General features: G+C 39.0%; 1 protein-coding gene across 1 annotated transcript in view; it reads left to right on the top strand.

The window, feature by feature from the left end:
* The first annotated feature begins 281 nt into the window (after positions 1-281).
* RCL1 (RNA terminal phosphate cyclase like 1) overlaps positions 282-9,942 on the top strand; it is a 111,652-nt gene continuing 101,991 nt past the window's right edge. Inside the window, exons 1-2 of the mRNA XM_032477732.1 lie at positions 282-410; positions 2,018-2,141. The gene's annotated coding sequence lies outside the window, so the exon portion shown is untranslated. The remainder of the gene's footprint in view (positions 411-2,017; positions 2,142-9,942) is intronic.

The following is a 9,942-nucleotide window of genomic DNA, read 5'->3' as shown; positions in this document are numbered from 1 at the left end:
TTGCCCAGTCACAGTCTGAGAGACCTCGCCCCGTTCCGTGCACCCTTGGCAACTCCTGTGTGCCTCCTCCTGACCCCTGGCCGCCCCTCCGCACCTCTTAGTTACGGGATGTCACCTCTCCCACCAAGACCCTCTCCTCACGCCTCGCCCCTCACCCACACCAGGCCCTGTCCTGCCCGGCCCAGCTGGACCGACTGCGCCTGCCCGGTGCCCCTCCCAACCCCTGCGCCTTCCTCCGCGTGACTCCCACTTGTTGCCCCCTCGCCGCCACCCGTGCCCCTCCGCTCTCCTGGGTCACCAGACGCTCCTCTTCTCCTACTCTACCCTGCAGCACGCAGTTTCCTCCCCGCCCTTCTCTCCTGGGCTGCCGGGCAACTCTTCTCCCTTGCTTTCTCACGCTAATTGTTAAGGTATGTTTATCTGCGTAGAAACACCGTCGGTGACAATTAGCCAAAAGGGCCTTCCCCCCGCATTTCACAGGAGAGGAAACCCAGTTGAAACTGAGTGAGGTGATCCAGTCACACGTCTATTGAGGGGTGTCTCTTACCTCCCAGGACCACTTTAAGATTCAAAAGTAGCTACTATTTTTACCCAGCAGAGCCTAAAAGTACTGGCTTCTCCTCAGGCAATGCATTGATTCCATAAACATTTATTCAGTGCCTGCTTTGTGCCAGATCTTGTTTTAAGGGGTCTGCAGAATGCTGTGGTAAGCAAGCACTAAATTTCTGCTCCTAAGAGTTTAAAGTGTAGTGGTGGAGGCGGATCATAACAAGGAAATGGATAAATGAACAAGGTGATTTGAGATAGTACTATGAAGAAAATAAAATCGATTGCGTGGAGGGTGGGTGTTTTACATCAATCAGTAAAGCTTTGAAGAAATATCGTTTGCTCTTCGTACTGAATGGAAAATTGGAGTGAGAGGGACAAAGGCAAGGAGAAAAGGTCCCAAAATGGAATGTTTGGCATGTTCCAGGAATAGAAACACAAGACCAAACATTTGGTGCCCACTTCCTCTATAAAATGGGCCTGGAAGACTAGTATGGAGTTGTTAAAATATTGTGTGTAAAGTACAGTGCCGGCTACAGGGTGTGTTCAATATTACATTAAAGTTAGCTATTATTAATATCATTTCTTTGTGGTAGGATACTGATAAAGCAGAGAGAAGGCTCTGTGAAAATAAACACAGTATCATCCTCCTCACAGATTGCCAAATGAGTAGCCCAATTTAAAAGTTAGAAATTATTTCAGAGAGGGGTGATGAGGGAAAGCGTACTCCCCAGTGAATCTGAGCTGGGTGAATGGATGGGGGGATTCAATAAGTAGACAGCACTGTACTTAGAAAGAAATTCAGCAGCTCATACATGTTTATTAGAAAGAGTGAAAATAAATGAATTAAACATTCAACTCACATAGTTAGAAAAAGGACATCAAAATAACCCATGGAAAGCAAAGGAAGGGATTAAGTAAAGAAAACATAAATGAAAGGATCAGAAAACTTAAGAAATACAACTAACAAAACAAGGAAAAGGTTTGGACAAGTACCAGTTACAAAACACTAGAGATCCTGAAAGTGTATAGAGAGTCCTTCCAGTCTCCAAAGCTGGGAACATTTGTGGTTTTAGCTTCAAAAGAGATCTGAAAGAAAGTCTTGGGGATATTTGGCTTAGAAAGAACACAAACAAACAAAACAGCTGAGGAATCATCCGCTGGGGAGAAAAGTTGAGTGTTGTGGTCATATCATTAGGCCCCACGAAATGCCACCTAACTGCAGCTTTGCTAAAGTTTGTTGATTACGAAGGAGAAATGAGTAAGTTAACTGCCAGACTGGGAAATCTCCTGGCAGCTGGACTTAGCACAGTCACTTGGCAATGTATTCGCATTTGTATGGGCTGGTTCTTCACCCTTGAACTTGCCCCAGTGGTAAAGACACTGAGCTCAAGTAATACATTCGTATGTCAGAAAGTGTGAGTCGAAAAGAGACTTAATAAGTGCTTATATGTTGGGGCTTGCCCTCTAGGACTCCTGAAGAAGCCAGGATCTGAAGAAGCCTGAGCGATGACCATGTGGAGGGAGGCCCAGCTGTCCGAGTCCGTCCAGGCTTCCAGCTGCTGCCCGTTGTAGCCACAGGAGTGAACCCAGGGGTAGGTGGATTAGAGAATGGAAAAGGAGTTTCTCCTTGAGCTACTAGGAGAATAGAACTGTCATTGACTGCGATTGGAAAGACTGTAAGAGAAACATGTTTGGGGAGAATATCAGTGTTGTTTTTGGATAAGTTGGAGATGCCTTTGGGACACCCAGAGGAGTTGATAAGGAAGCAATTAGATGTACAGATTTTGAGTATGTAGTAGAAGTCCAGGCTGGAGAGACAAAATTTGGAAGTTCTTGGTCTATTTTATTTGAAATCATAAGATACTACCAAGTCACTTAGGGAGTTTAGACAAGAGAAGAAAAGGTCTAAAATCTCATTTCTGGGGTTCTCTAACATTTAGAGGATGAGGAGGAAATACTGAAGGAGCCTGGGAGGAGAGGCAGGTTAATTAGGAAGAAAACGGGTGCATGTGGTGTCTTGGAAGTTGATGGAATGTTGTTTCAAGGAGCGAGTGATTGAATGAGTCATTTTGCTGATAAGACTGACTGAAGTTATCTCTAATTGTAAAAAAATTAAAAACCTGTGAAATAGATTATTTTTCATTTACAATGTTCATTTGAAAAAAATTGGAGGATAGTTTTGTCCCAAATCCTGTGGGTATTCAGCAAGTGAATTAGAAATTTCAAAAAATACTAGAAATATAGAGAATGCTTCCTTGGAGAAACTTCTGGGAATAGAATTCAGACTGTCCAGAACAAAGATATTAGAGGAAAAAGAAAGACGATCTAGACAGAAGTAGGGGAACAGAACAGAGTAGGCAGAAATCAGAAAATGCAAGGCAGTATTTGTTAACACTGCAAAAGCAACAGAAGAGGGAGCCTTAGAGCTGAGATAGTTTTATTATAATGTTCATTTGAAAGGATAAATGAGTGAGAAAAAGCTCTGAAAAAGAAGAAAAAGAGGATCTAGTCCTATCAGTTATTAAAACATTATAAAGGCTATATAATAAGAAGATGGTATTGGGACCTGAATACATAGATCAATAAAACAGAATAAAAAATCCAAAAATAAACCTGATTGCATCTGAAAGTTTAATATGTGATAAAGGTGCTCATGGAGGTACAAGACCTTTATAAATAGTGTGGGGGTAAGTAGATAGCCAGTGGAGAAAGATACAAGCATATCTGTTTATTCATGCAAGGTGAATTCCAAATAGATCAAAAATTTACATTTTTTAAAGAAATAAAACTATATAAATACTAGTACAAAGCACAAGTGACTTCCTGTACAATCAAGGAACTGTGGAAATTTTTCTAATTAACTTAAAATCCAGAGACAATAAAGGAAAAGACTGAAACTTGGACTCTCCAAAACAACAGCAACAGTAAAACTTTTGCATAGCAAAATACATCATAAGCAAAATAAAAAGACAGATTACAAACTAGGAAAAACACTTCCAATTTATAGTATAGACAAAGGAATAATGTCTAGAGGTGTGTTCTGGAGAGGAAGGTGAGAAGGAGCCCTCATCCATGTGCCCATGGTGTAAGTACTTCCACCACAGCAGATTTTTAAATTGCCGAGATGACATCAACTGTATCAATGTAACATCACCTGGCTCACAAAATTCCTGAAAATTTAACAATCAGCATTTGTTCAGTTAGTCCTCACCAGCTCCTGCACTTCACTGTGAATATCTCTAGTATATAAAATATTTCAAAAGATGGAGAAGAAAAGGAAAACCATCCTGTGAAAAATAGGCAAGAGTTATAAACACACAGTACACATACCCACACACATGAAGAAATGAAAATAAAGGGCTCTTAAATATATGAAAAGATGTTCAATCATACTTATGCTAAAGGAAGTGCAAATTAAAACTAAAACTACAGTGAGACAGTATTTCTCAACTATCAGATTGGTAAAAATCTAAATTTGACAACCATAATGTGTTGACAAGGTAGGAGGAAACAGGCACTCGTATTTTGCTGGTGGGAATGCAAAAATTGTACAATCTATGGGGAGAGTGATTTGGCAATATATAGCAAAATCTCATGTGCGTGCACCTGTCGATTCAGAAATCCCATTTCTAGGAATCTATCCTAAAGATACAGTGGCAAAAATACGAAAAGATGTAGACATAAGGTTATTCATTGAACACTGTTTTTAATAGTAAAAGACTAGGAACAACCCCCAGTATCCTTCCTTCATAGAATGGCCAAATAAATGAGTCTGCTCACATACTGAAACACTACAGCTGTAAAAACAAATGAGAAATATCTCTATATACTGCTGTGGCATGATTGCCAGTGAAAAAAAGCAAGAAGGCAAAACTGAAGGTAACATGCTACCATTTAAGCAGAGGGAGAGGAAGATATCAATATATCTTTCTATTTTAGAAAAATAGATAAAATAAAAACAAAACACAAATTAAAATTTTTATTTTATTTAAACAAACAAACAAACAAAACCCTGATTACCTCTAGGGGAAGGAAGGGAGGGGCAGAAGGACAGGGATGGAGGTCAGATGTCTCTAACTGTGCTTTGGTTTATACATGTGACTTTGTTAACTACGTAACAAGACTTAATTTTAAAAAATATTTCCAAAACCAAGCCTTAAAAGTCAAAGGCAAAATGTAACAGTTGAATCTGGTTGTGTAGTGACCTGGTTCTGTCTATTTTTATAAATTGCTGCTGCTCTTTGAATAGCCTGCAGAAATCTGAGTCTTCCTTTGCTACTGAGGTAACGCGTGTTCGGAAGTTTTGTCTTGGAATTTTCCATACCCTCTCACATATCTAACTTCGCAAACCTGCTGGGTGGCAAATCCCATAACTTTGGCTGGAACATACTTCCTCACCATTTTCTCCTAGCCTGAGGCACTGCTTGTCCTTTGAAACAAAGCTGCTCCCATCAGAGCACTGACTTCCCTCCAGAAAGGAGACACTGGATTATTCCCCTAATAACACCTCTTCAGTTCTGAAGCTGTGGTCCATCCAGGGTATTTCTGTTCCAGGGCCTGGGGATAGTGTAATCATATACCCGTGAGGGTAATAATCCTTCTTGAAATCCACGAGTTTTCTGGGTCACAGGATTTGGAGATGCATACAGCTAAATTTGACTTTCACAAGCTGAGGGACCTTGAGCAAAATAACTGACCTCTCCTAGCTTCAGTCACCTCAAGTATGAATAGGGGGAGGGTAATACCAATCCTGTGGGGTCATTGAAATTTAAACAGGATTATGAATGTAAAGCACCAGGTATATGCTAACTGCTGCTTCTCTTGTCCTTACTCTGCTTCCCTCCTCTTCTTCCTTCCCACCTGCTTTTCAGTCTTCCTTCCACTTCCTTTCTTCATTAAACAGAATGAACTAGACTAGGAAACTTTTAAGTTTTTTCTCAAACACTGAGATCCTTGGAAATATTGATGAAGTACAATGCATTTAGATGGGGGCTTAGCCACTGGAATTAGAAATTCAGAAAAATGTAGTAGAAGTGTAGGTGTTGAGGTGAATGGTGATTTTAAGTAGAGTTTAGGCGCTAAAGCACAGAGGAACAGGTTGCTTGGTGGAACTCCTTTAAAGTCTCAATAATATTATAAATTCTGCAGATTTGTCCAAGGGAGGGAAGGAAGTAGGGAAGTGAGAGAAAGACAGAAGGAAAGAGAAAAATTGGAAAATAAGGAGGAAGTTAAAATTAAAAACTCAAGTAACAGCAAGTGTTGGTAAAGATGTGGAGAAATCAGAATTTTCGTGCACTGCTGGTGGAAATAGAAAATGGTGCAGTCACTTTGTAAAATAGCGTGACAATTTCTCAAACAAATAAACATAGAGTTATCATATAAGCCAATTCTGCTCCTAGGTGTACACTCAAGAATACAAGTACAAGTCCAGAATAGGGAAACTCATAGAGACAGGAATATGGGGACAGGGAGGATAAGGTGGTAATGACTAAAGGGTACAGAGTTTCTTTTTGAGGCCTGGAAATGTTCTAAAATGGACTGTGGTGATAGTTGCACACATTTGTGAATATACCACAAACCACTGAATTGCACACTTTAAATGAGTGAATTGTGTGATGTTTGAAATATATCTCAATAAAGCTGTTTAAAAATCAGTTAATATAATTTACCTTATTAACAGATTAAAAAGAAAAACCACATGATTATCTCAGTAGATGCAGAAAAATCATTTTACACAATTCAACACCCATTTATGATTAAAAACTCAGAAAAATAGAAATAGATGGGAAATAGAAATAGAAAAATCTCAATCTGATAAAGGGGATCTATAAAAAAACCTAACCAACATCTCAGTTAATGGTGAATGTAGTCTCCCAAAAGTGGGAACAAGACAAAGGTATCTGCTCTCATTAGGTCTCTTTAACATTATTCTGGAGGGCCTAGCCAGTGCAATGAGGCAAGGAAGATTGGAAAGGAAGAAACAAAACTGTCTTATTCACAAATGAGCATGTATGTAGAAAATCCTAAGGAATCTACAGAAAAGCTACCAGAACTAATGAGTTCCAGAGTCAAAGTCAAATACAAAGCAAAATTGGTATTTCTGCGGACTAGCAACAAGCAATTGCAAATAAAAAGGTTTTAAAATGCCAAAAAAAATATTTGGGGTAAATCTAACAGATTGAATGCAAAACTGAATACTGAAAACTACAAAACATTTCTGAGAAAAATTATAGAAGATCTAAACAAATGGAGAGATATACCATGTTTATGCATTGAAACACTCAGTTTTGTTACAATCTCTGTTTTCTCCCAAATCTTCTATACATATAGTCTCAATCACAATCTCAGCAGGGATTTTTTTTTTATAAAAATTGACAAGCTGATTCTAAAGTTTGAAAAAATAAAACGAATCTAGATTAGCCAAAACAATCTCGAGAAAGAATAAAAATGGAGAACTTTACCTTATTTCAAGACTTATTAAAAGGCTACAGCATTTAAGAGAGTGGTGTTGATGTAAAGATACATACATGGATCAATGGAACAGAATAGAGCCCAGAAATACTCATACAGAGGATTTTTGACAAAGGAGAAAAATGCAGTCTTTTTAACACTGTTGCTGGAATAATAAGTTACCCATGTGGAAAAACATGAACTCAGTTCTTACCTCACATCATATGCCATGATTAACTCAAATGGATTATTGACCTCCATGTAGAAGTTAAAAATTATAAAACTTCTACACAAAACCTAGGAGAAAATCTTTGTGGGTTTTATTCAGGCAAAGATTTCTTTGATGGGACACAAAAAGCATGAGCCATGGAAGGAAACTATGATTAACTGGACTTTATCAAAATTAAAAACTTACGCCCTTTGAAAGACAATGTTTAGAGAATGTAGAGGCAAAGCACAGACCGGGAGAAAATCTTGGCAAAATATATATTTAATAAAAGGCTTGTATCTAGGATATTAACTCAATAATAATAAAACATACAAGCTGATTACAAAATGAGCAAAAAACTTAAATAAATACTTCATCAAAGAAGATATATGATTTAAAAATAGGCACATGAAAAGATGCTTAATATCACTGGTCATCAGGAAAGTGTAAAATAAGACCATGATGAGATACCAGTGTATCCCACCAGAACAGCTAAAATTTTAAAAACCAGGTCATACCAAATATTGAAGAGGACGTGGGGCAACTACAACTCACATAAATTGCTGATGTGAATGCAAAATGGTGCAATCACTCTGGAAAACAGTGTGGCAGTTTCTTGTAATGTTAAACGCACACCTACCATAAAACCAAGCAATCCCTCTGCTAGGTATTTAGTCAAGAGAAATGTAAACATATTTCCAGTATTAATCTGCCTGAGTGCCATAACAAGATACCATAGTGGTCAAGAGGCTTAAGTGTTTACCTTCTTACAGCTCTGAAGCCTGGAAGTCCAAAGTCAAGGCGTCATCAGGAGTAGTGTCTAGTAAGAGCTCTCCTTCTGGGTTGCAGATGGCCACTTTTCTCACTGCGTCCTCACATGGCCTCCTTCCTGTGTGTGTGTGTGCCATCCTCATGGCTGTGAGGCAGTGATTTTCTTTTTTTTGCATTTTTCTGTTTCATTTGAAAACAAAATTAATAAGCATATATAATTTTTACCCTAAAAATCATCTTAAAAAACAAATACCACTTAATATAACATCACCTTTGGAAAAAAAGAACAGTGGATTCTTATCAGCTTATTTTTAGCTTTATTTAAGTATAAATAACATCATCTTTTTATTATTCATGTTAAATAATTCCTTTTGATTCAATTAGCATTTACTGGTATTTTAGGACTATAGCAGTGAACAAAACAAAGCCCCTGTACTCATGGAGTTTTCCTTCTCGTTGCTGGGAGGGGAAAAGGATAGTCATGAAATGAGTGTTGTGAAAAAAATAAAGCCTAATAATAATAAGGCAGCAAATGAAAATTTAATTCTGCAGACAATTCTTTTAAATGTCAATATTTGCAATCTCTGTCTCATCAAATACTCTCTACAGCAGAATGAGGGGACAGAGAATGAAGTGCACATTAGAGGAGCTGGGTCTCAGTCCTCCGTTCAAACACTAATTGGCCCAGAAGACATGGTCAGGTACGTGAGGTTTCTGAGCCTCCCTCTCTCTGAGCAAAATGGAGATCATGCTTGTTCCAGAGCTGGTGATGAGGCTCTTACTTAGTCCCTTAGTGATGGCTTTATCATTATGTAAATGAAGACTGTCTGCAAGGAATCTTTTTAGGCAAATCTTGTGATTTGAAATTGAAATTCTTTCTCCTCTCCATTTTTGGTTCAAGGTTTTAAAGATTGCCATTAAAAGACAAACATCCTTCAAGATAGCACAATTAAGAATAATACTACCTAAAATATATTTATTACAAAATGTGTTTATTAAAAAATAACTTTTTAATTACTCAAGTTAGTCCTAGCAGCAGAACTGTGATGCCTCAGGGGCACAAGTGAGATTGGGGTGCTTTTAAAGAAAACCCCTAGACAGAAAAGTGAATGGAAGGACTCAGGACAAACCCTGCTGTCTTTGCAGTTTTGGTTTGGGCTTGCTGTTCACTTATCCAGAAAACAGCACAGGATAGGCAGATAAGCAGGTGAAGAATATTTCTCAGCAAGCACTAATTGACGAGCTAAAAAAGGAAAAATACTAACTCTGTTAGAATCAAATCTGTCCAAAATATCTCACGAGTTTCCTCCAGGAAAGGCCCACAGTATGGAGGGCGCCCTGCAATGGGATAAGAAATTATCCCAGGTCAGGTGGAGAATTCTAAGCTGCTCTGAAGATCCTGTGCCCAGACTGAAGCCAAATTGACAGATGGGAGAGTGGCTCAAAGGAAACCAGGAGGCAAGTCGTAAAGCTACCGTTGGAGGGAACCTGAGATACGATGAAACCTAGTGATGCCTGAGGCTCTGAATTACCCCTCTGGGTGAGGCTGCCTCTCAGTGATGTGTTGCAGTTCCTGAGACGCACAGAAGGAGGCGCCATTCCTGTCTTACTCCTACTATGCCAACCCCCCAGTAATGGAGCTCCTAGTGATGGGGCTTAACAGTTATATTTCACTTTACTGTTTTGAGAGCACTTTCTCCTTTGGTCTTTTCAACTAGGTAATGATTAGGGGCTGGTCCTATTATCTCTATTTTACAGATGAAAACTGGGAGGCAGCCAGTTTGAGTATTCAGTGTCAGACAATTAGTAGGCAGTGCTAGTCTTCTGACTCCTGACCCAGTGCTCTTCCCACTCTGCTGTCCAGACTAAAGCAAGACTGTCGGTTACAACTGAGAAGTGGACAAAGACCCAAGAGCTACTGACAAAGGGAAAGAAGACCAGCTCCAACAGACATTCCACATAGA

Source organism: Camelus ferus, chromosome 4 (genome assembly GCF_009834535.1).
Source record: "Camelus ferus isolate YT-003-E chromosome 4, BCGSAC_Cfer_1.0, whole genome shotgun sequence".
Lineage (NCBI taxonomy): Eukaryota > Metazoa > Chordata > Mammalia > Artiodactyla > Camelidae > Camelus > Camelus ferus.
This window is presented reverse-complemented; position numbering and strand designations above follow the sequence as displayed.